Here is an 18,812-nt window from a genome sequence, read left to right on the forward strand (position 1 = left end):
TTGTTGCGAAACCATTCTATTCTGTTCAGATCTGGGCCAACCGGCACGGTTACGGATTTTTTTCCACTGTGGTGCTGAAAACAGACTTCGAATGTACACAAGAAATACGTCAGTCGTTACCTTGGTAACGCAACAGTTTAAAGACCATGTGCGAAGTGTGTTTACTTTGCCCAAATAGTGCGCTTGGCCAGCTACAGAGAAAAAATTAGTAACCTTGGCAACTGACCAGTCGTGAATTGCGACGTCACTACAGGCATTCCACCTGCACAGTTGAGCACAGTTGTCTAACCATGCTGAGAATTCTAGGCAGAGAACAGTTTCTAATTTGCCATGCTGAATCAGGTGGAAAAGCTACTGTAACCATTCCTCACCGTGCTCAGAAACTTTCGGCCCAATGGTAGGAAAAGAGACTTATTATGCCATGGTCAAAATCACTGAGATCACATTTTTCCCCATTCTGATGGTCGATGTGAAAATTAACTGAAGCACCTGACTCGTATCTGCATGATTTTATGTAATGCACTACTGCCACACGATTGGCTGATTACTGGCTGATAATCGCATTTATTAGCAAGTGTACAGCTGTTCCTAATAAAGCACTCAGATAGATAGATAGATAGACAGACAGATGCAATATCGTTGTATATTTAAAAAAATATATCTCCCCATAGCTTAGCTTCATTTTATTAATGGCATGCTACTTCTTCTATAGGGCAATAGCCAATTCTTCAATTGACTGTTAGTTCAATTCCATTAAATTATATGTAGCTTGTATCTTGAATTGCTACAGTTTCAAAATGCCTTCCCTAACACTGCTCACACATAGAAAGAATGGTCCATTTTGAGCATCTGTACTCAGAATAATGGAATAGATTTCCCCCCTCTGATGTTTCTTCACACGGGACCCCTACTGAGTGCCGCCAAGCTTCTCTCCTCTCAGAGACTTCAGTCTTTCCCGGGGGAGTCTCCTTCAGTCGCCCACCGCCCCATGACCTCAGCACTGGCACTCTAGGAGGGGGTGCTAATCACATCTGCCCAATGACAGCAGCCATTCAGCACTGCTGCTTTAAGAGCCCGGCACCCAGCAGTCCTTTCTGTGACGTTACAATGTTTTCAGTCTCTTCCCCCGCTCGTTGCTCTCCTGAGGTCAGATCGCCATATATTTTGCTGTGGATTTTCACCCTTCGTCGAAAAAATTTCACTCAGAATTGTCAAAACCATAGCGATGCTTTGTTGCTTGTCTGACAATATCCATGGGATGGGCTTAAACCCTTCACAGCGTGCTGTATGCTGGGGTTTAAACTAAAGGTAATCGCTGACTGTTCATCTGTTGAAATGTGTATTTATTGAACACTGGATGGTAACAAAGATCTCAGAATGAATAGGTGCACTCAACTTTAGCATAATAACACATGGCATGTTATAGAAAATCTGTCATATTGCTTTTTAAGACCGGAGAGTTGCGTCCTTAAGCAGTACCTGATCAATTAGAAGCGTCTGAATATATACACTGTGTACTCTATAATGAACATTGGATGGTTGGATTGTTGCATACCAAACAAATATCTCACAATTACACTGTCCTATTGCTTTAAGAGCTGAGAGTTTCGCCCTTCGGAAATCCCTCATCAATTAGTTGAGGCTCTTTCTGTTGGCTGTTCGTTTTTGCCCTGTTGGAGATGTCCGTATGCATCCGCATCTGTTGTATCTGTTCCTCTACTATGCTGAAGGGCGAAATGGCTAAAGCTTGAGGATGAAAAATCTTCTTAGCAAATCTTGCTATGGGGCTGTTTGAAGTGGCTTTTCTGGCCTTGTGCCTGATTGGCCGAGGGAATCGAGCAGAAATAGCATTCATCACCTGCTCTCAATAGCACCACAGCAGCCTCTAGCTGGCAGGCCAGGTAGGGTGCCGAGCCACACATTGTAGGGGGATTAGCACGAGCTCTGCTGGGACCAGGCCACTCACCGAAGGCTAACTGGGAGACGGGGGCCAGACCAGACAAAGTCACCAGATCTCATCTGTGTAGCAATGGACCCTGGGAACCATCGGCACTGCCCTCATCGGCCGGCACAGCTCAACGCACAGCAGGTGCAAGACAAGGAGATAATGCCGCTGCTCGCTTTGAGTTTTTTTCATTATTTTCCTCATTCTTCCTTTCAATGCTAACCACATTTCTTCTTAGAAATAGTTAGCAGGGATATCGTTGACTGGAATTGTTTGATGCTTATTTTCCATTTTTGACAAAACAAAATGGTTTGGAAATTGATTCAGAGGTAACAGTAAGTGGTTACAAGAGTTCCAGTATATCTACCATCAGAAAATTTTAATGAAATCCAAACTAAAGACCTTTTTGGTTTATTTAAATTTTTACTTTTTTTTGGCAGATGTTTGGAATAAAGATCACTTATTGGAAAATGTCACCGTATTTGTCATTCTTTTTGCTAAGACTCTCATCTTACTTTTTATGTAGCATTTAATGATGATAATGGGCATAATTTTAAAGCAGTTTTTAGAAGTACATATGACAAATGGACACCCTGTGCTGTTCACTGGCCTTGACATTACACATCTTTTGTTCTCAGGCTGAAAGAGAGGCAAGCTTGCCAAAGTTGGCGGAAAATACGGGATGATAACAGCCTATGAGGTCATAGTGATGCCAAACTTGCATAGGCTTTTTATGTTGTGAGGCAAACCGTGAACTTTTTTCTTCACTGAGCCATGCACAAGTTGTCATGACGACAGGGATGTTCCATTTATGAAGTCTTGCTTCTTGTTGTCCAATCAGATTGTGGAACTGAAACTGCAGTACGAACAGGAGAACGCACCTTCTCCAGAAGCACAATGCCGAGAAGGACAGCCAGCTCCACGACCACCATCGGGAAACTGACAGTTTGGAAAGCAGACGAGGGCCGCTATGGTCCAGCAGCAAACGCAGATGCAGGAGTGGAGGAAACGTGATGCTCAGGTAGGGGGTCTCTTCCTTTCTGCCGCTTACGGTCACCATTTTGTTTGGCTGTTATTATAAAGCTGTAATTTGCTACAACTGTATTTTGTTTCATAATCTTATTTTTCTGCATTCTACAATACAGAATACTGAAGTCACTATAAAAAATAAATATTTACGTACATATGCCAGCACACTTTTTCGCAAAACTGTCACATTTTAGCTTAGCATACAGTGCAGAATTAAACAAGGATTTTATTTAAACTAAAATCCGTCAGCGCAAACTTTTTGTGCACTATTTTTACGTGCAGTGTTTCATGGTAGAATTTCATTGAAAACATAAGAAAGTCCCAGCTGCTGAAGCCACAGGTTTCCGGATGAAAGTAATTGTCCTAGCCCTATGGTGCTGTGGCCTTTTATTGCTCACCCAAGGGTGTTTTCTTATTTTACTTGGGATGGTTATATTGGGGTAAGTAGTATTTATGTGCCTCCACTGTATTCCAGAGGGCTGTTCGCTGGTTTTCTCTGTGGTATAGGTAGCGAATATCTGCTAGTATTTGTTTTCCTTTAATGTCTGAGAGCGTCACAGTGGGCATTTGTCATTTAGGGGTATTAATGAGCTCTATAGCCCTATTTTGCTCAACAGTGGGTTTCTGGTGCCTGTTGTGTCCAGTGCCCCATTCGCCGCTTCTCTGTCCAGACCGGCTATCGTGAGATCCCTGTGGGAAGCCATTTGATGGACGAGCCCCCAACTGTGGATGTATTGGACTCCTCAAACCCCAAGATTAAATATAAATTGTAAGCATGGCTAAACCATATTTATTGGCCCCTTGCGAGAGAAACACATTCAGTGATTTTGATGGTGCAGATCGAATATTGCCCCACAATGGAACAATGTGAATATCAGTTGAGTCCAGTTTCGCTGGAGAAATAGTGGTGAAAAAGAAAGGTACAAATAGATGTCAGCAGTATTGAAGTTATATATAGATCTAGTGTATTTAATGGAAATAATTTTCTCTTTCCAACAAATAGTAATAATCGTTTGTTGTTGTTGTTGTTGTCAATGGGAAAAAGTGACGCTATTATTGGTTGGGTATCAATGATAAAGTAGCTTATTAAAAGCACTTATTCAGTGCCAGTTTTGATTTGTTTCATCCAGTTGAAGACATTTTACATTATAAGAAACATTATAAGGTTTTTGAAAAAATAAATAACTGTTTAACATGTACAGCAAATGTTTGTAAAGGTATTTATAAATATGGTATTGATTGTCTTATTGATGTCACCGCATTTACCCATCACCCAAGAAAGTGTGTGTTGTGGAGCGCTCACATCTCTGAGCTGCTGCTGTATGGATATCAAATGGCCTGATCAACTGATCACATGTGATGATGGCTCTTTGCTGAACAGTCTTTGAGTTTTGACTGATTGGTTTGTCTTCATTTAATTAAATGATGAAACCTCTAGCACCTCGAAAATCTCCATTACAAATACCCTTCTCCAACTCACTAAGAGGTAATTTTAACATCAATTAATCAACCATAATATGGCCATTTTGGGAGAATTAACTTCAACTGTGCCTGTTTGCTCAATTATCAGTAGTCTAAAATCTAGTACAGTAGACAGTTGAGGTCTGCACAGAAGTAAATTTGTTGCAGTAGGGTGTATTTTATGTAGGCATTGTAGGCAACATTCATAACAGTATATTAACAGTAAATATACACAGTTTTAACTGTGCACACCAGAGTAAAAAACATTGATGTATCATTAATCAGGCGTTGAAACTTTGCTGGGTGATAATCTGGAACCATTTGTAACAGTGTAACAGTCACATGAAGTTCTCTTTGCAACCTGAGCTTCTTCAGAATGTCGAATCTTTGCGACACCTGCACTATAAACAAGCTAGACAAAGTTTTTTTTTTTACTTGACTCAATGTCTAAAAATGCAGCAGTCCTGTGCAAAACGCTGATAAAACAACGAGACTTGGCGCAATGGACATTGTTGTCTCTCCAGTGCATGTTTACATAGAAAAACAGTTGAGAAACAACTCAGAGGAATGCTAAAACATGTTTGGGGTGAACAACCCCTAAATTGTCTGTGATTGAGAGCGTTACGTTATGTTACGTTAGTTATAAAATAATATTACATCTTGAATAAATGTAGCCTATATTATTTTAAATATATATTTTATTATCAAAATATTTAAAATAATAATAATGTATTTTTATCATTTATTACAATCCCGAACCCGACCCCAAACCTGACGGTTTGTTGGGTCCTGTCGGGCTCGGGTCGGGAAGCAGACCTCTAGCTGACATTTTGTTATTGGATAATGCACACTTTCTGTTTTCAAATATTTGTACATTTATTTCTGGGATTTTACCTATTTATTGCTCTAATATTTTATTTTACTGATTTTGTACGATTTAAAAAGTGACCGGACATAATTAGGGAGAGAGAAGGGGAGATCAGGTCATGACGCAGATTGAAATGCATCACTTGTGTAAACACAATGGCTCCACGTGTCAGAAACGTGTGCTTACTGAGTTCATTTAATCTGAAGAAGTTCCTTGATTATAATTATTATCATCAATTATCAATTTAGTCTGAAGTCTGATTCAGTTTAGTATGAATTTATGTGTATTAATATATTAACTCTATGCTCCATTTCTCTAACCCACATTACATGATGTGTCTGTGTGTTTTTCTCTGTTAGATACAGACACATCATAGCTGGTGTTTTTACAATCATCATCACAACTTGGAGTCTTCTAGTTTGTCTTCAATAGAGCGCAACTCTCTGGCTCCAAAGTAAAAATCTCATTCATTTTCTTCATAGAGGAATTTATTTTTAACGATAATGTATAAACCTTTAAAAACAGATCTACTCTGCGCTCTGAGGTCGTTAAGCGATATTTGCTTTTGTAGAAAGTCACATGTCAGTCTGAGTTAAACTATTTTTTTTTTTTTTTTACATTTAAATGGTCTAATCTCCAAATTTCCCAGTGAGGGACTACAATACCCATAATCCTTAAGAGAGATCCACCAAACAAAGAAGTCGCTGTTACTATAGAGCGCAACAGTGCCCACCCACTTTTTTATCCGTCTGGGTTCCGGAAGTATTTTCCCCATTTATTTCTTCCTTAGACTTTTTATAAAATCCTTCATAAAAGAGTTGTGATCCATTAACCAAACCAACCAGCTACCAGGATAATCACAACATCACAAACTTTGTTTTGAAGCAAAAAAGTATTTCAAAATCGGTCATAAAGGCAAAGGTACAAGGCTGTGTACTTACCGTCTTTCTACAATCCTGTGAAGCATTGTGAATTATGTCATTGAATAAAAAGTGATGGGAACATATAAAACTATTGATTTCAGGTTTTTGATTATAAGTATAGAAACAATATATTTTACTTTTATTGTAAAATATTCCGATATGTACATACACTACCGGTCAAAAGTTTTGAAACACTCATTCTTTATTATAATTTTTTTTTCTTCACATTTTAGAATAATAGTAAAGTCATCAAAACTATGGAATAACATAAATGGAATTATTGGCTGCTTTTCTTTATTATTTGGTCCAAGTCATCAATTTCAAAAACTTTTAGTTTTACAATGAAATAAATTAATATGTTGGCACAATTATATTTTTGTCTACAAAACCAATTTCAAACATTTAAGCATACACCTTCAGATCAAAAGATTTTTAAATCATGAGAAACATTTCGGTCAAGTGTTTCAAAACTTTTGACCGGTAGTATATATAAAAGTAGTTTAAGGATGAAGGGAGACCGACTCGATTACATCATTCACAGTGCATCATGCGAGTGGGCGGTCGCTCCGAGGCAAATTTTTCAGGTTTTGTTGGCTGCGGTTCTCTGATTGGTGGAACTTTCTCTGCTGTACCATGAGTAATGTAGTTGTTTACCACAAATTCCGCTATCAAACAGATGGCTTCAAGAGAAGCATATACCATCAATGAACAACCTCGTAGGTCACGGTAGGTCTGTCTTTAAAAGTTTATAAGTTATCGTTGAAAATCAATTTGTCTATGGGATAAATGAATGGGATTTTTACTTCCGGAACCAGACTGTTGCGCTCTACTGAAATGTAAACAGTGGAAAAAGAGCTCAGCCACAACTGCCCTGAGCATTGTGAATGTCGTAATCATGTTTGTCTCTTTACACTCTCAAACTACTTTTATGTTTTGTAAATATCTGGATGTTTTGCAGTAAATTTTAAATATATGTTACTTTATAATCAATGACTACAAGTCAAAGGTTCTATAATATTCCGTCATCCTGATCTGTGGCATTAGAAATTAATTAAATGTTATCCCAAACAGATGAGGTTTTTAAGGTTAATGCTCTTTCAAGTTTAAATCAACAAAACTTACTTCACTACCCTAAACCTAAACCTAACCGATAGTGTCATAAAAGCAAATGTAAGCTCAAAAACACAATTGCTAAACTCTTTTCACAACTCGTACTCCAGTCCTTTACATCACAAGTGCATCACTTGAGTTGCCAAGCTTGTAAATGTAGTTGATTATATAATGCAAACATGAAAAATTGAACTCATAATCTGCCATTTTACCATTTTTTGTGAAAGTGAATAAATATCATTGTTGTTGTAGTGCCTCGTGTTCATTTCTCCAGGACACTGCAGCGATACGTGCAACGAGCCACGTAAAAATAATTTAGCAAAAATATAAGTATAGTAACGTGATTCTGTGAGACCAGGTTGTATATTGCCTTTGTCAATTCAGTTACACCTTTCGCAATTTTTCATAGGATAACTAATTATAAATAATTTACGTACACAGTCTTGTACCTTGTACCTGCGTTTTTTCATATACTTGTTTCACTTCAAATCAAATGTTGTATTGTACAAACTTTTTATTCAAGAATTTCCATGAAATCAATGGGAAAAATACTTAATAAACCATTTCCAATCCAATATAAATTCAGTTTCCATTCAAAGTTGTGTTAGATGTAATTATATCACTCCCTCTCTTCTAAAGCATGGCTGTGGAGGGCTGTATTGATCGGAATGAAGACGGTCCAAACCCCCTCATCTCCGGACTGGAGTTTGTGTAGTAGTTTCCTAGGACTCATCTGCCCCCTGGGATCTTGATTTCTTTTGTCTGTTTGAGGATGAAAAGAGCAGGACTTCAGGATGGTACTCAGTAAATATAGTTGCCTGCAGCAGCACAGTAAACCAATACACCACAGACTCCAGAGAATACATGTGCTTTCATGCCCATTCTACACGTTTACAACACATAGTACTCTTTTGTGCTTGTATTCTTCTTGTCACTATTAAACTGGAAAAAGATGGTGGACATTACCTACACTTTATTTCGTTTATATACGTACCTTTATACATTTTCTATGGATTAGAGCAAATATTAATTAAATAGTAATATTTCATGCCATGCCTCCTTCAAATGAAAACGAGGCATGGAGTGCCTCAAATTGGGAACTGTTTCTTTCTCCCATAAACACTGGAAGCGTTAAATGATTGTCTCAATATTGCTTGGAGTCTACCTTCTTAGAACATTTGATACACAGAATGGAGTGAAAGAGTTGGGCAGGATTACAGTGTACTGTACAACTGTTTTAATTGAAAACATCACCAATGTTAAGAAATATTTCAGCCATGTCAAGTCTGAAACCTCCGTTTTCAGTTTCCTAAGGTCATTGTTTTTTTCTAAGTATGCAGTTAAGGAGAGCAGGGTTGTGCATGGATAGTCAACATTCAGTTTACCATTCGACTCCACTCCACACACATGACAATCCTATTGCACTGAAATGTGAACCTGCCTGGGCAGAGCACTTTAATGGCCAATTTTTCATTGGTTAATAATACTAGCTTGCAGGCATTGACAGTTTGATTATTTTTGTGATTGAGTGATTTTATCATTTGAAGATCTATGTATTGTGCTATTTAAGCTCATAGCTCACTGTGAACTATATTCCCTGCTATTTTGAGTAGTGTTTGACACAGATCCATTGTCCTTACTCCCAACATATAACTGAAATAACCATTCATGAATCCTCGTGGTTAACCGAATATTACAAACGGTTACCGTGCACATCCCTAATTAAAAAAAAAACATATTTGTGTGGATGCAGCCTTTATTATCATTTACTCACCCTTGCAACTCCAAACCTGTAGGACTTTCTTCTGTAGTGGTTGGTTTGGAAATTGATGTCTTTGTTCCTAGAATATTTCCGGTTAGTTGTCAAACGTATTAAGGACAGCAGCTGGAGATGCTTAATTCATAATGACTTGTAGCGGTAACCTTGAACAAATTAAAGAATGAATTGATTTTGCACTTATATAGTGCTTTTCTGACACTACACTCAAAGTGCTTTATATAGGGTAGAGAGGAATCTCCTCAACCACCACCGGTGTGCAGCATCCACCTGAATGATGCGACGGCAGCCATAGTGCGCCATTAAGCCATGCCAACTGTTATGATTGGCTAACATCTTTGCAGAGAACATTTTTTTTTTAAGAATGGAAACGTGCAAGCGATTTACAAAATCCCCAAAAAGAGTCCAGGCAATCACTGATGGCTATATGTCCCAATTTATGTGAAGCATGCAATCAAATTACTACTAATGTGCTGACTGAAATAACAATCGGAAATTGAACAAAATCGCAACACTTTTTCTCCCCAATTTTTATCAGGCATACAGTATTTGGTGATAAAATAATGCTTCAGTATTTAAAGCTGACAACAGTGAAAATAGTCCAGACCATCACAAACTGTGAATGTGTATCCAGCTGTAGGTAGAGTGTTAATAAGGACAGTCCTGGGGTTCCCCTGTCCCGTCTTGTTTCGACCAGGGGAGGGGGTCTCCGTCAATCACTTAATATGGAACAATGGGCATCCCATCACGTCAGTTTCTGCCAAAATGTGGGATGTCGTGTCTAATACGAGACAGTTGAGACAGCTGGCAGCCTTACTAGCAGATACTTCACCATTGTCTTTCGTTGCTCTCCGTGCTACAAGTTCTTCTTTTGTGATAAAATTATTTCATTTCAAATGAATTTTTTGTGAGCTGTTGTGCATTTCTTTGGTAAGTAGCCATGTAATAAGCAAGATCCACTCTGCACTGGAGTCCTGACACACATTCCTAATGTTGGGATCCTTCGATTGGCTGTGCAGAGATCCAGTTTTTCCACAACTAGGAACACAACAATGTTGTTGGTTAAAAGCAAACTACATTAACAGTAGTACCACTTTCATAGTTGCCGTACCAACTCTCTATCAGTTCATCACAACCATTACGTACATTGTGGAGGTGGGGCTATTCAAATGAACACCACATTGTGATGTCACCACAGTATGTGGCCAGTATCAAAAGCATTTGTTTTTGCAGGGTGCAAACAATAAATGCCCTTTTTGGGCTGGAGAGGAATTTTTGAGTTCTGAAACTTACAGTTTGTTTTTATAGTACAATGACCTCTTTCATGTCACAATATCGAGGAATATTTTATTCCTTATGATTCTGATGCCTTTAATGACCAAAGAGAGTCAGGACCTTAGTTTAACATTTTATCCAGAGGACGGTGTCTTTTTTACAGAATAGTGTCCCCATCAGTATACCTGGTCATTAGGACCCACACAGACATCAAGTTGAGCCTCACTAACATGTCTTCCAACAGTAATCTTAGTTTTCCCCAAGAGGTCTCCCATCCAGGTTCTGACCAGGCTCAACCCATAGCTTCAGTAGGCAACCAGTGAACTAATGAAAATGAAAGTGTTAAGATTTCCAGAAAACAAAACCCAATAGGACGCCTGGACTGAAGCAAAATGGCTGTATATGTACCAACACCTGTAGGATATGTAGCACACATTTGTTCCTAGTAAGTGAATGACATTTTTTGCTGTAAGTTTGGTAGGTAGAGTGTAGGTAGAGTATTTCCTTAAATGCTCTAGAAGTGACCTTACAGATTGCTCCCATTATAATGTATGAAGCTGCGCGAGTCATTGATGTCCTTTGAGAAAAGTGGCTGCCTCAGAGTCTTGTTTAAAGATCCGGTAATGACAACTCATTGTTTATTTTCAGTTGTTGCGTACATCTTAATTGTTCTGTTTTAGCTAGATTTAAAAAGTATGTGCTAGTCGTTTTGTTTTGACAGTTCTGGGTTTTAAAAAATGTACTATTACTGAACATGCTTCAGGAACTAAAGTATTGTAATTCCTTTGTTATCATTTACATCACTGAAAAAGTCTGTAGTAACCAGAGGCTGTTAAATTCAAAAGGACAGAACACTGTAAAAGTATCATAAAAGTAGTCCTTAGGACTTCTGAAAGTCTTTTAAAGCCATACGGTGGCTTTGTGTGGGGAACAAACCAAAATGTAAGCTCGATTATCATTCATGCTTACATTGAATTGGTCATTCAAGAACCAGTGATGTTTGATGGCATTGATGTCTAACCTGACCTGACGGGTGACCATGTTTGTATGTGCATAAGTGCATGACTGGATGAGGGTGAATAAAAGATGACCAATAATTTTTTGGTGAATTATTTCTTTAAATCCGAATACGGCCAATACCATTTTGATCTCCCCTGAAAAATGTTCAATTGGTTCTCTGAAGTCTCTACTATCTATCTGTAATAGCAAGGCTTGGGGAGTAACGGAATACGTGTAACAGGATTACGTATTTAAAATACTAAAAATGAGTAACTGTATTCCACTATAATTACAATTTAAATAATTGGTAATTAGATTACAGTTACATTCAAAAAGTATTTTGATTACTGAAGAGATTACTTTGCCTTTTATTGTAATTTGTTTCATTTCATATTTAGTCTATTTAGTTGTAAAACATTTATCCATATAAATTATGTGATCCGAGGAGCTTTTGAACAGCGGTGAAACACTTTCTTATGATGTGTTACATTCATACGAGTGCTTTCACACTGCTGTTGTGAGTGAAAAGGTGGATATGACGTCATTGAGGAACTTCCCTTCGGAACTTAATAGAGTAGTTACATCCTGTTTCTACACCTTAACAAAAAACAGTTAGAAACACTTTGACAGATGAAACATACATCCAGTAAATACACGATTACATGCCTTGTCAATGTTTTTAATGCAGTTAGGGTATTTTTACAAGAAATGCTAAACAATGTAACCTACAACATCGTATAAAAAGCAATAAATAATATATTTTCTGACTCATTCTATGAACAGAATCCACATACGATCAGAAAAATATGTTGTTTTGTAAACTCTGTGGGGTTTTGATGTTTGGAGCAGCAAAAATAGTTAACCTTGTGTAAATTGTCATGTGAACATTTCGCTTTATGCTAAGCTAAAATGCTATTTCTTGCCTTTACATGGATCTATTACCGGGCGCGATTATATTTTATAATTAATTCTATGAAGAAAATTCACATTAGGAATGACCTTAGGAAACTTTTTTTTCTCTATTAATATCTTTGATATTAGGGCGAAGATATACTGCAAAAATGTATTCTTAATGAGAATTTAAATATTGTTTTCCTGTAAAAGTCTCAAGTAGCAAAACTGCATTAGATATTTAGGCTTTTTTTTTTCTTTTCTTTTTTTTCAGAGAATGTATTTTTACAGTGAAATGTATTTTCCTACTTTATTTACTTGTTTATAGTAATCCTGAGTATTTAGATTACGTTACTGACCTTGATAAATCTAACCGAATACATTACAAATGACATTTTACAGCATGTATTCTGTAATCCATAGCTGAATACTTTTTAAAAGTAACCTTCCCAACCTTGGTAATAGCCGATATGTTATTTAATCTGCAATACTAATTCTTTTTTTTCTACTTTCAGTGTAGCCATGTTATTGAATTAACACTCAATAGATAACAATCAATTTATGTTATTCCACAAAAAAAAAAAAAAAACACTTAAATATCCAGTTTTGATGGGTGAAATGTTACATTTTATTATTTTTCATGTTGTTTTTATTTTATTTTTTTTCTCTTGATTTTAATTATAATTGGTGCTATATTTAATTATGTTCACATTTCATTGTTTGAATAGTGCAACATTTATTTATTTGTTGTATGTATTGTGTATGTAGTATCTCTCTATAGATTTATATCTCTTCAGAAATGTTTAATTTGTTGTTTGTACTCTTCTGATGGAGAATTGCATCATGTTTTGTGTGATTTGATCTCTAGACAGATGTTAATGTGTCTGATGCTTATGAAAGATAGAATGCGTAAACATCATTTCGACAGATAACTCTATGAGCAACAGATGCTGCATTCTGCCATTCAGATCCAGCAGTATGTGTCCTTGCTTTCTCTTCTCCCTCTTTCCTTCTTGATAAATTCCGTTTTTTCTCACTAATATAGCATAGAGTTCAAACAGCATGGGAGAACATGTGAAGTCCGTGGAGTAAAGCACCCCACTGCTCACATTGGCAAATTAATGACGCTGTCAAACTTTCAAAGAAATTGATTCCCAAGTAAGAAGTAGAACAGAGAAAATTAAGGTGGACATGACATGAGAAAACAGGCCTGCTTTCTGATGTGATGTTGAAGGCCGTCACGTTGTCTTATGCACCAGCAGGGTTGTTTGGATATAGCCTCTCTGATTGTTATGGCGTCTAAGGCCGGGCTCGGGAGATCGTGAGCCCCTGCACAATTTACGAGTCAGTTTACCTACTAATCATACAAACGCAGAGGTACATGGCACAACTTTATGACCTGGCAAATTCCGACGCGATCGCATACATTTTTGCAATATTCTAGTAATTAAATAATTTACTTTTTAAGTAATTACCAGAAAACAAACAGCAACATTAAATTCTACCAGCGTACCAATAATCAATAATCAATGATCAATGATCTAGCTAAGCTGTGTGTGAATGAATTAAAAACTGTAGAAATTGCAAAGAGCATAGCTAGCTAGCTCAACTCATCTGACAGCTGTAGCTCTTGAGTCATCTTCTGTAAAATATCGTCTCTGATGATGCTGTCATGGTAGACATTGTGTAGGGCTTGCTAGTCCTGTCAAAGTTTGTTTTTCTGTGGGGTTTTTTGCCTCCTGATTGGTCAACTTCAGCTAGATTTTCAAATCAGCTCGTTCAACCGCACTCACCTCACAAATTCAAGCTGACTGTGACCGAAATTTTTCAACATGTTTAAAAATGTTCGGGAGGTCATAAGCTCCGCTTGTAATACCGCTCACATGATGCAAGCCACAACCACATAAGAACCAGTGATTCCCACAAGATTTCTCCCGACAGGAAAGAATTGATAGGGAGCTCGCACAAAAAATTGCACTGCATACGCCAAGCGTCTAGTCGCATACAAATATCAAACTGTTTCTTAGTACCATGTATGTTCATCTTAATATTCAACACAGTCACAGTGTATCGTTAGCTGAACTGAATGTTTGATGGATACATGACCAATTTGAAAAGTTTGGACACACTTGACTGAATTTATTTTTCTTATGATCTGAACAATCTTTTGATCAAAGGGTTTATGCCTAAATGCTTGAAATTGGTTTTGTAGACCAATGTGGTCAGCAGAGAAAAACAATGCAAATGCAAATGGATAGCAAAATAAATAGGCTAGTCAACTTTTAAAAGGGAGAAGAAAACCCTTATATTTTTGTTTTTGTCGCCAAAGGTGCGTCCTATCAAACTCTATGGTATTTCGGTCATCTGTCACTTGGTTGAAGCTAGCCAAACTAGTCAGATGCCAACATAGACAGGTTGCTTGACATGCTCTCACCCTTGTAACCCATGAACTAGGGCTGCAATGAACGACAAAAACCATAATTGTCAATTATTGTCCTTGATATTGTAATGGCGATTGTAATCGTCGATTAATAGAAGTTACATGAAATACTTATTTGTTCAGCTTCATGCTACAGTTGCATGAAAACTTATTTGAACCCTTTGGAATTAGCTGGTTTTCTGCATTAACTGGTCATAAAATGTGATCTCATCTTCATCAAAGTCACAAGTATAGACAAACACAAATGTGCTTAAGCTAACAACACACAAACAATTATAATATTTCATGTCTTTATTGAACACATCCCATTAAACATTCACAGTGCTGTGGAAAAAGTAAATGGACTCTTGGACTTAATAACTGGTCGATCCTCCTTTGTCAGCAATAACGTCCTGGTTACTTTCGTAACCTCCATTCCCTGATGGAGGGAATGAGACGTTGTGTCGATGTAGTGACACTAGGCGTCGCTCTTTGGGAATTTGGATATTTGAGAAAAGGCCAATGGGAATTGGCGAGTGGAATTTGCATGCCACTCCCCCGGACTTACGGGTATAAAAGGAGCTGGCTTGCAACCACTCATTCAGGTTTTGTGCTGTGGAGCCGAGACAGGGTCCCGGCCATTTCAGCGGGTAGTTCAGTGTTGTGGCAGGAGGGACACAATGTCTCATTCCTTCCATCAGAGAATGGAGGTTACAAAAGTAACCAGGACATTCCCTATCTGTCACTCACTCGATGTTGTGTCAGTGTAGTGACACTAGGGGTCCCTATACGAAACGCCACAACTAGCTGAACTGTGTTACGTGAACTGGCTGTGCGAGATGGGCAAACCATTGCGTGCCTCGTAGCCAGCGCACCTGGCCGTCACGTAACCTCCCCCAATGCCCCTACGAGCGGCGTACGGTCCCCCGTACCTCGGGGACAAGTCGACTGCCCAAAATGAGGACAGGCCATCCCAGCCGTGGCCTCTTCTCTTCTTTTCTCCCCAAAGAAGAATGGAAATCGTTCAGCTGGGGGCCATAAGTGTCCGCATCAGGTGGGTGTCCATTCCCAAGGGGAAGACACCGTGAAGACCACAGAGCTCTACAACACGGCGACCGGTGACAGAGGGGACTCTGCTCAAGGAAGACGCAGGTTTACCAATGGGGATACCGTCTCGCGAAAGATACATCACACGTGGTTACAAACCGGCAACTAGCGCATGTGGAATACCTACCCCAGTACAGGGCCTAATAGCACACGTACTGGGTCGGCATCGAATTTCTCTGTGAATTCGCCTGCCACAGGGCTAAGGAGGAAGGACATCCAGGGCCCACGGTCTCGTGAACACTGCTGGGGGGTAAAAAGTGCATGTCTCCCCCTCCAGGAGGAGAAAGGTGCTATATGCAAGCGGTACACTCCGCCAGTGATCGTGGCCATCAGAAGTGGAGAGGTATCAACCGCAACCAGGAATTAAACACAGACGGAAAAGCATCTTTAAAAAGACACTCTCCATCAGTGCCACTGATGGAGCGAAAATACACTCTTTTATTTGCAAGAATATATACTCTTTTAGGCTGTTGAAGTGCCCAGGGGCGTTCTCTGCACTCAACAGTGCAAGAGGGGGAGAAACTGCTGTAATGTGCCGTAAATCCAACAGCTTTCTCAGAGATGAATGGAACGGTGATGTGATTCAGCTTGCTGAACACAACCGCTCAGCTCAGAATAAAAAATCTGAATGAGTGGTTGCGAGCCAGCTCCTTTTATACCTGTATGTCCGGGGGAGTGGCATGCAAATTCCACTCGCCAATTCCCATTGGCCTTTTCTCAAAGATCAGAGGTGTCTGGGGCTCCCAAGAGTGACCCCTAGTGTCACTACATCAACACAACGTCGAGTGAGTGACAGATAGAGAACCTCAACCAAGTGTGGCGGGGTGGTCAGGTAGGGCCAATTACAGGGAAGAAAACAAAGGGGAGGGGGACCAGGCCTCGCTTTTGCGGGCTCTAGTGAAACCAAATCAATTGGCAAGATGGGACACAAAGGAAAATAAATAAAGGAAATGAATGAGAACCCTATGAATAACACTCTATAGTCGACTACTCCACCCGGAGTACACAGAGAAATAACAGCCCTATATAGGGGCACACAGGTTTGTTAGCAATAATACAGATACAGAGAGGATCACTTTATTAAAGTATCCAAAATGAATAAAAACATTCAGTCCCTGCATTTAAACCGTTTCAACAGTCTCAACATACACACATCACAAAAGCCTGGTACAAGACATCAACATATACAAAACCACAGCTCACCAGTAACAAAAACAAAGGTAAAGGAGAGGCTAGCCGTGACCCCCAAATTTCCACCCCACACTTAATACCCACAGCACAGCACAAACCTAAAAAATTAAATACAAAATATTAAGCACAGTATTCAGTGGGGACACACCAAAGGATGACAGCAGCCAACCCCTCCCACTCTAAACCTTCCCAGCTCCTATAACTACACAAAATAATACAAAAAAGAACAAAACATGGTCACACACATGAACAGCAATGATTAGCCGGCACTGACAAGCTCCAAGTAATCAGTGGTTTAAAGAAAGAAAACAATCTCAAACCAAATTACAGAAATACAGTCTCAATTTATCAAATTAAACAAATAAGGTAAATGTGATCATCAATTAGATGTGTGCAAAGAAAGCACGCCACCAAAATAATTAACACATTACCCACTTCAAAGAAAACAGGAAAATAAACACAAATAGAAAGTACAAATACAAATACAAGATTAAACTAATTCAATAACAATGTGTACAAATCACAATACAACCAAAACAAGAAATAAAACAATAAATAAACAAAAGCAAACTGTCACATACTCATAATGACATCACAGGCACAGCCGGAAGGAGACAGAATGGCCGAACAACAGCCAACTAACTTTACCGCTGGTCTCCCGACTAACTCCCACTCTTGGGCTAACACAATACTGGGCCTGTGGTTACATAAAAAAAAGGAAAAGACTCAGGCAAAACAGCAGTGCAGTCACATCAGTAGATGTATATTGAGCCCCATAATGAACCAAGGAAACTCTCGAGCATGCCCATTAAACCTGCCGAACATAAAACAGTAAAATTACTAACAATAAACAAACACAACAAACAATAAACAAGAACTGCATTCGTACATACCAAGAGATGTTCACAACAAACCGCACTACGCATGGTCGCTCACCATTTGGGATTGCAGCTACTTACACGTCGAGAAGCTGAAAACAGTAAGCAGCTAATGCACAGCAAAGGGAAAAGGAGGATGCACTAACGCTATCCTGGTGGCAACAAATACACTGATATTACCATCACGTATACACAAAGCACGAATTTCACCCAGCTACTACACATATCTTCATTCACGACGAAGGACGTCCGCAAGGGGCGGTACCAACAATGACGCATCCCAAGCAACTAAACCCTTCCCTTTTTATATTCACTAAACGGGCACTGATTGGTTCACAGTTTTAGCATGACACTGGCCAATAAGCAGGTGGGTCTACCTCACCCTGCTACACAAGCATTCCTGGTAGCTGGAGATTAGACCTGCACAACCTTCAGAAGGAATTTTGTACCATTCTTCCTTTTAGAACTGCTTCAGCTCAGCCATATTCTTAGGATGTCTGGTGTGATCAGCTCTCTGGAGGTCATTCCACAACATCTCTATTGGGTTAAGGTCTGGGCTCTGACTGGGCCACTCCAAAATGTGGATTTTCTTTTTTGAAGACATTCTGTAGTGTATTTACTTAGATGTTTAGGGTCATTGTCCTACTGCATCACCCAACTTCTACTGAGCTTCAGCTGGCGCACAGCCATACTGACATTACCCTGTAGGGTATCTTGACAAATTTGGAAATTTATTTTTCCCTCGACGATGGCAAGCGGTCCAGGCTTCGACGCAGCAAAGCAGCCCCAACTCATGATGCTCCCTCCACCGTACTTCATAGTTGGGATGTTGGTTTGTGGTGCCCTTTTTACACCATATGTAGTGCTGCATGTTCTTCCCAAACAATTCAACCTTAGTGTAACAAGGTTAAGGTTGGGTAAGGAGGAGGCGGGAGCCGG

At 39.0% G+C, this 18,812-nt stretch overlaps 1 pseudogene; it reads left to right on the plus strand.

Moving 5' to 3' along the window:
- LOC127452269 (centrosomal protein of 112 kDa-like) overlaps positions 1-18,812 on the plus strand; it is a 284,785-nt pseudogene that overhangs the window by 209,496 nt on the left and 56,477 nt on the right.

Source organism: Myxocyprinus asiaticus, chromosome 14, assembly GCF_019703515.2.
Source record: "Myxocyprinus asiaticus isolate MX2 ecotype Aquarium Trade chromosome 14, UBuf_Myxa_2, whole genome shotgun sequence".
NCBI classification, from domain to species: domain Eukaryota; kingdom Metazoa; phylum Chordata; class Actinopteri; order Cypriniformes; family Catostomidae; genus Myxocyprinus; species Myxocyprinus asiaticus.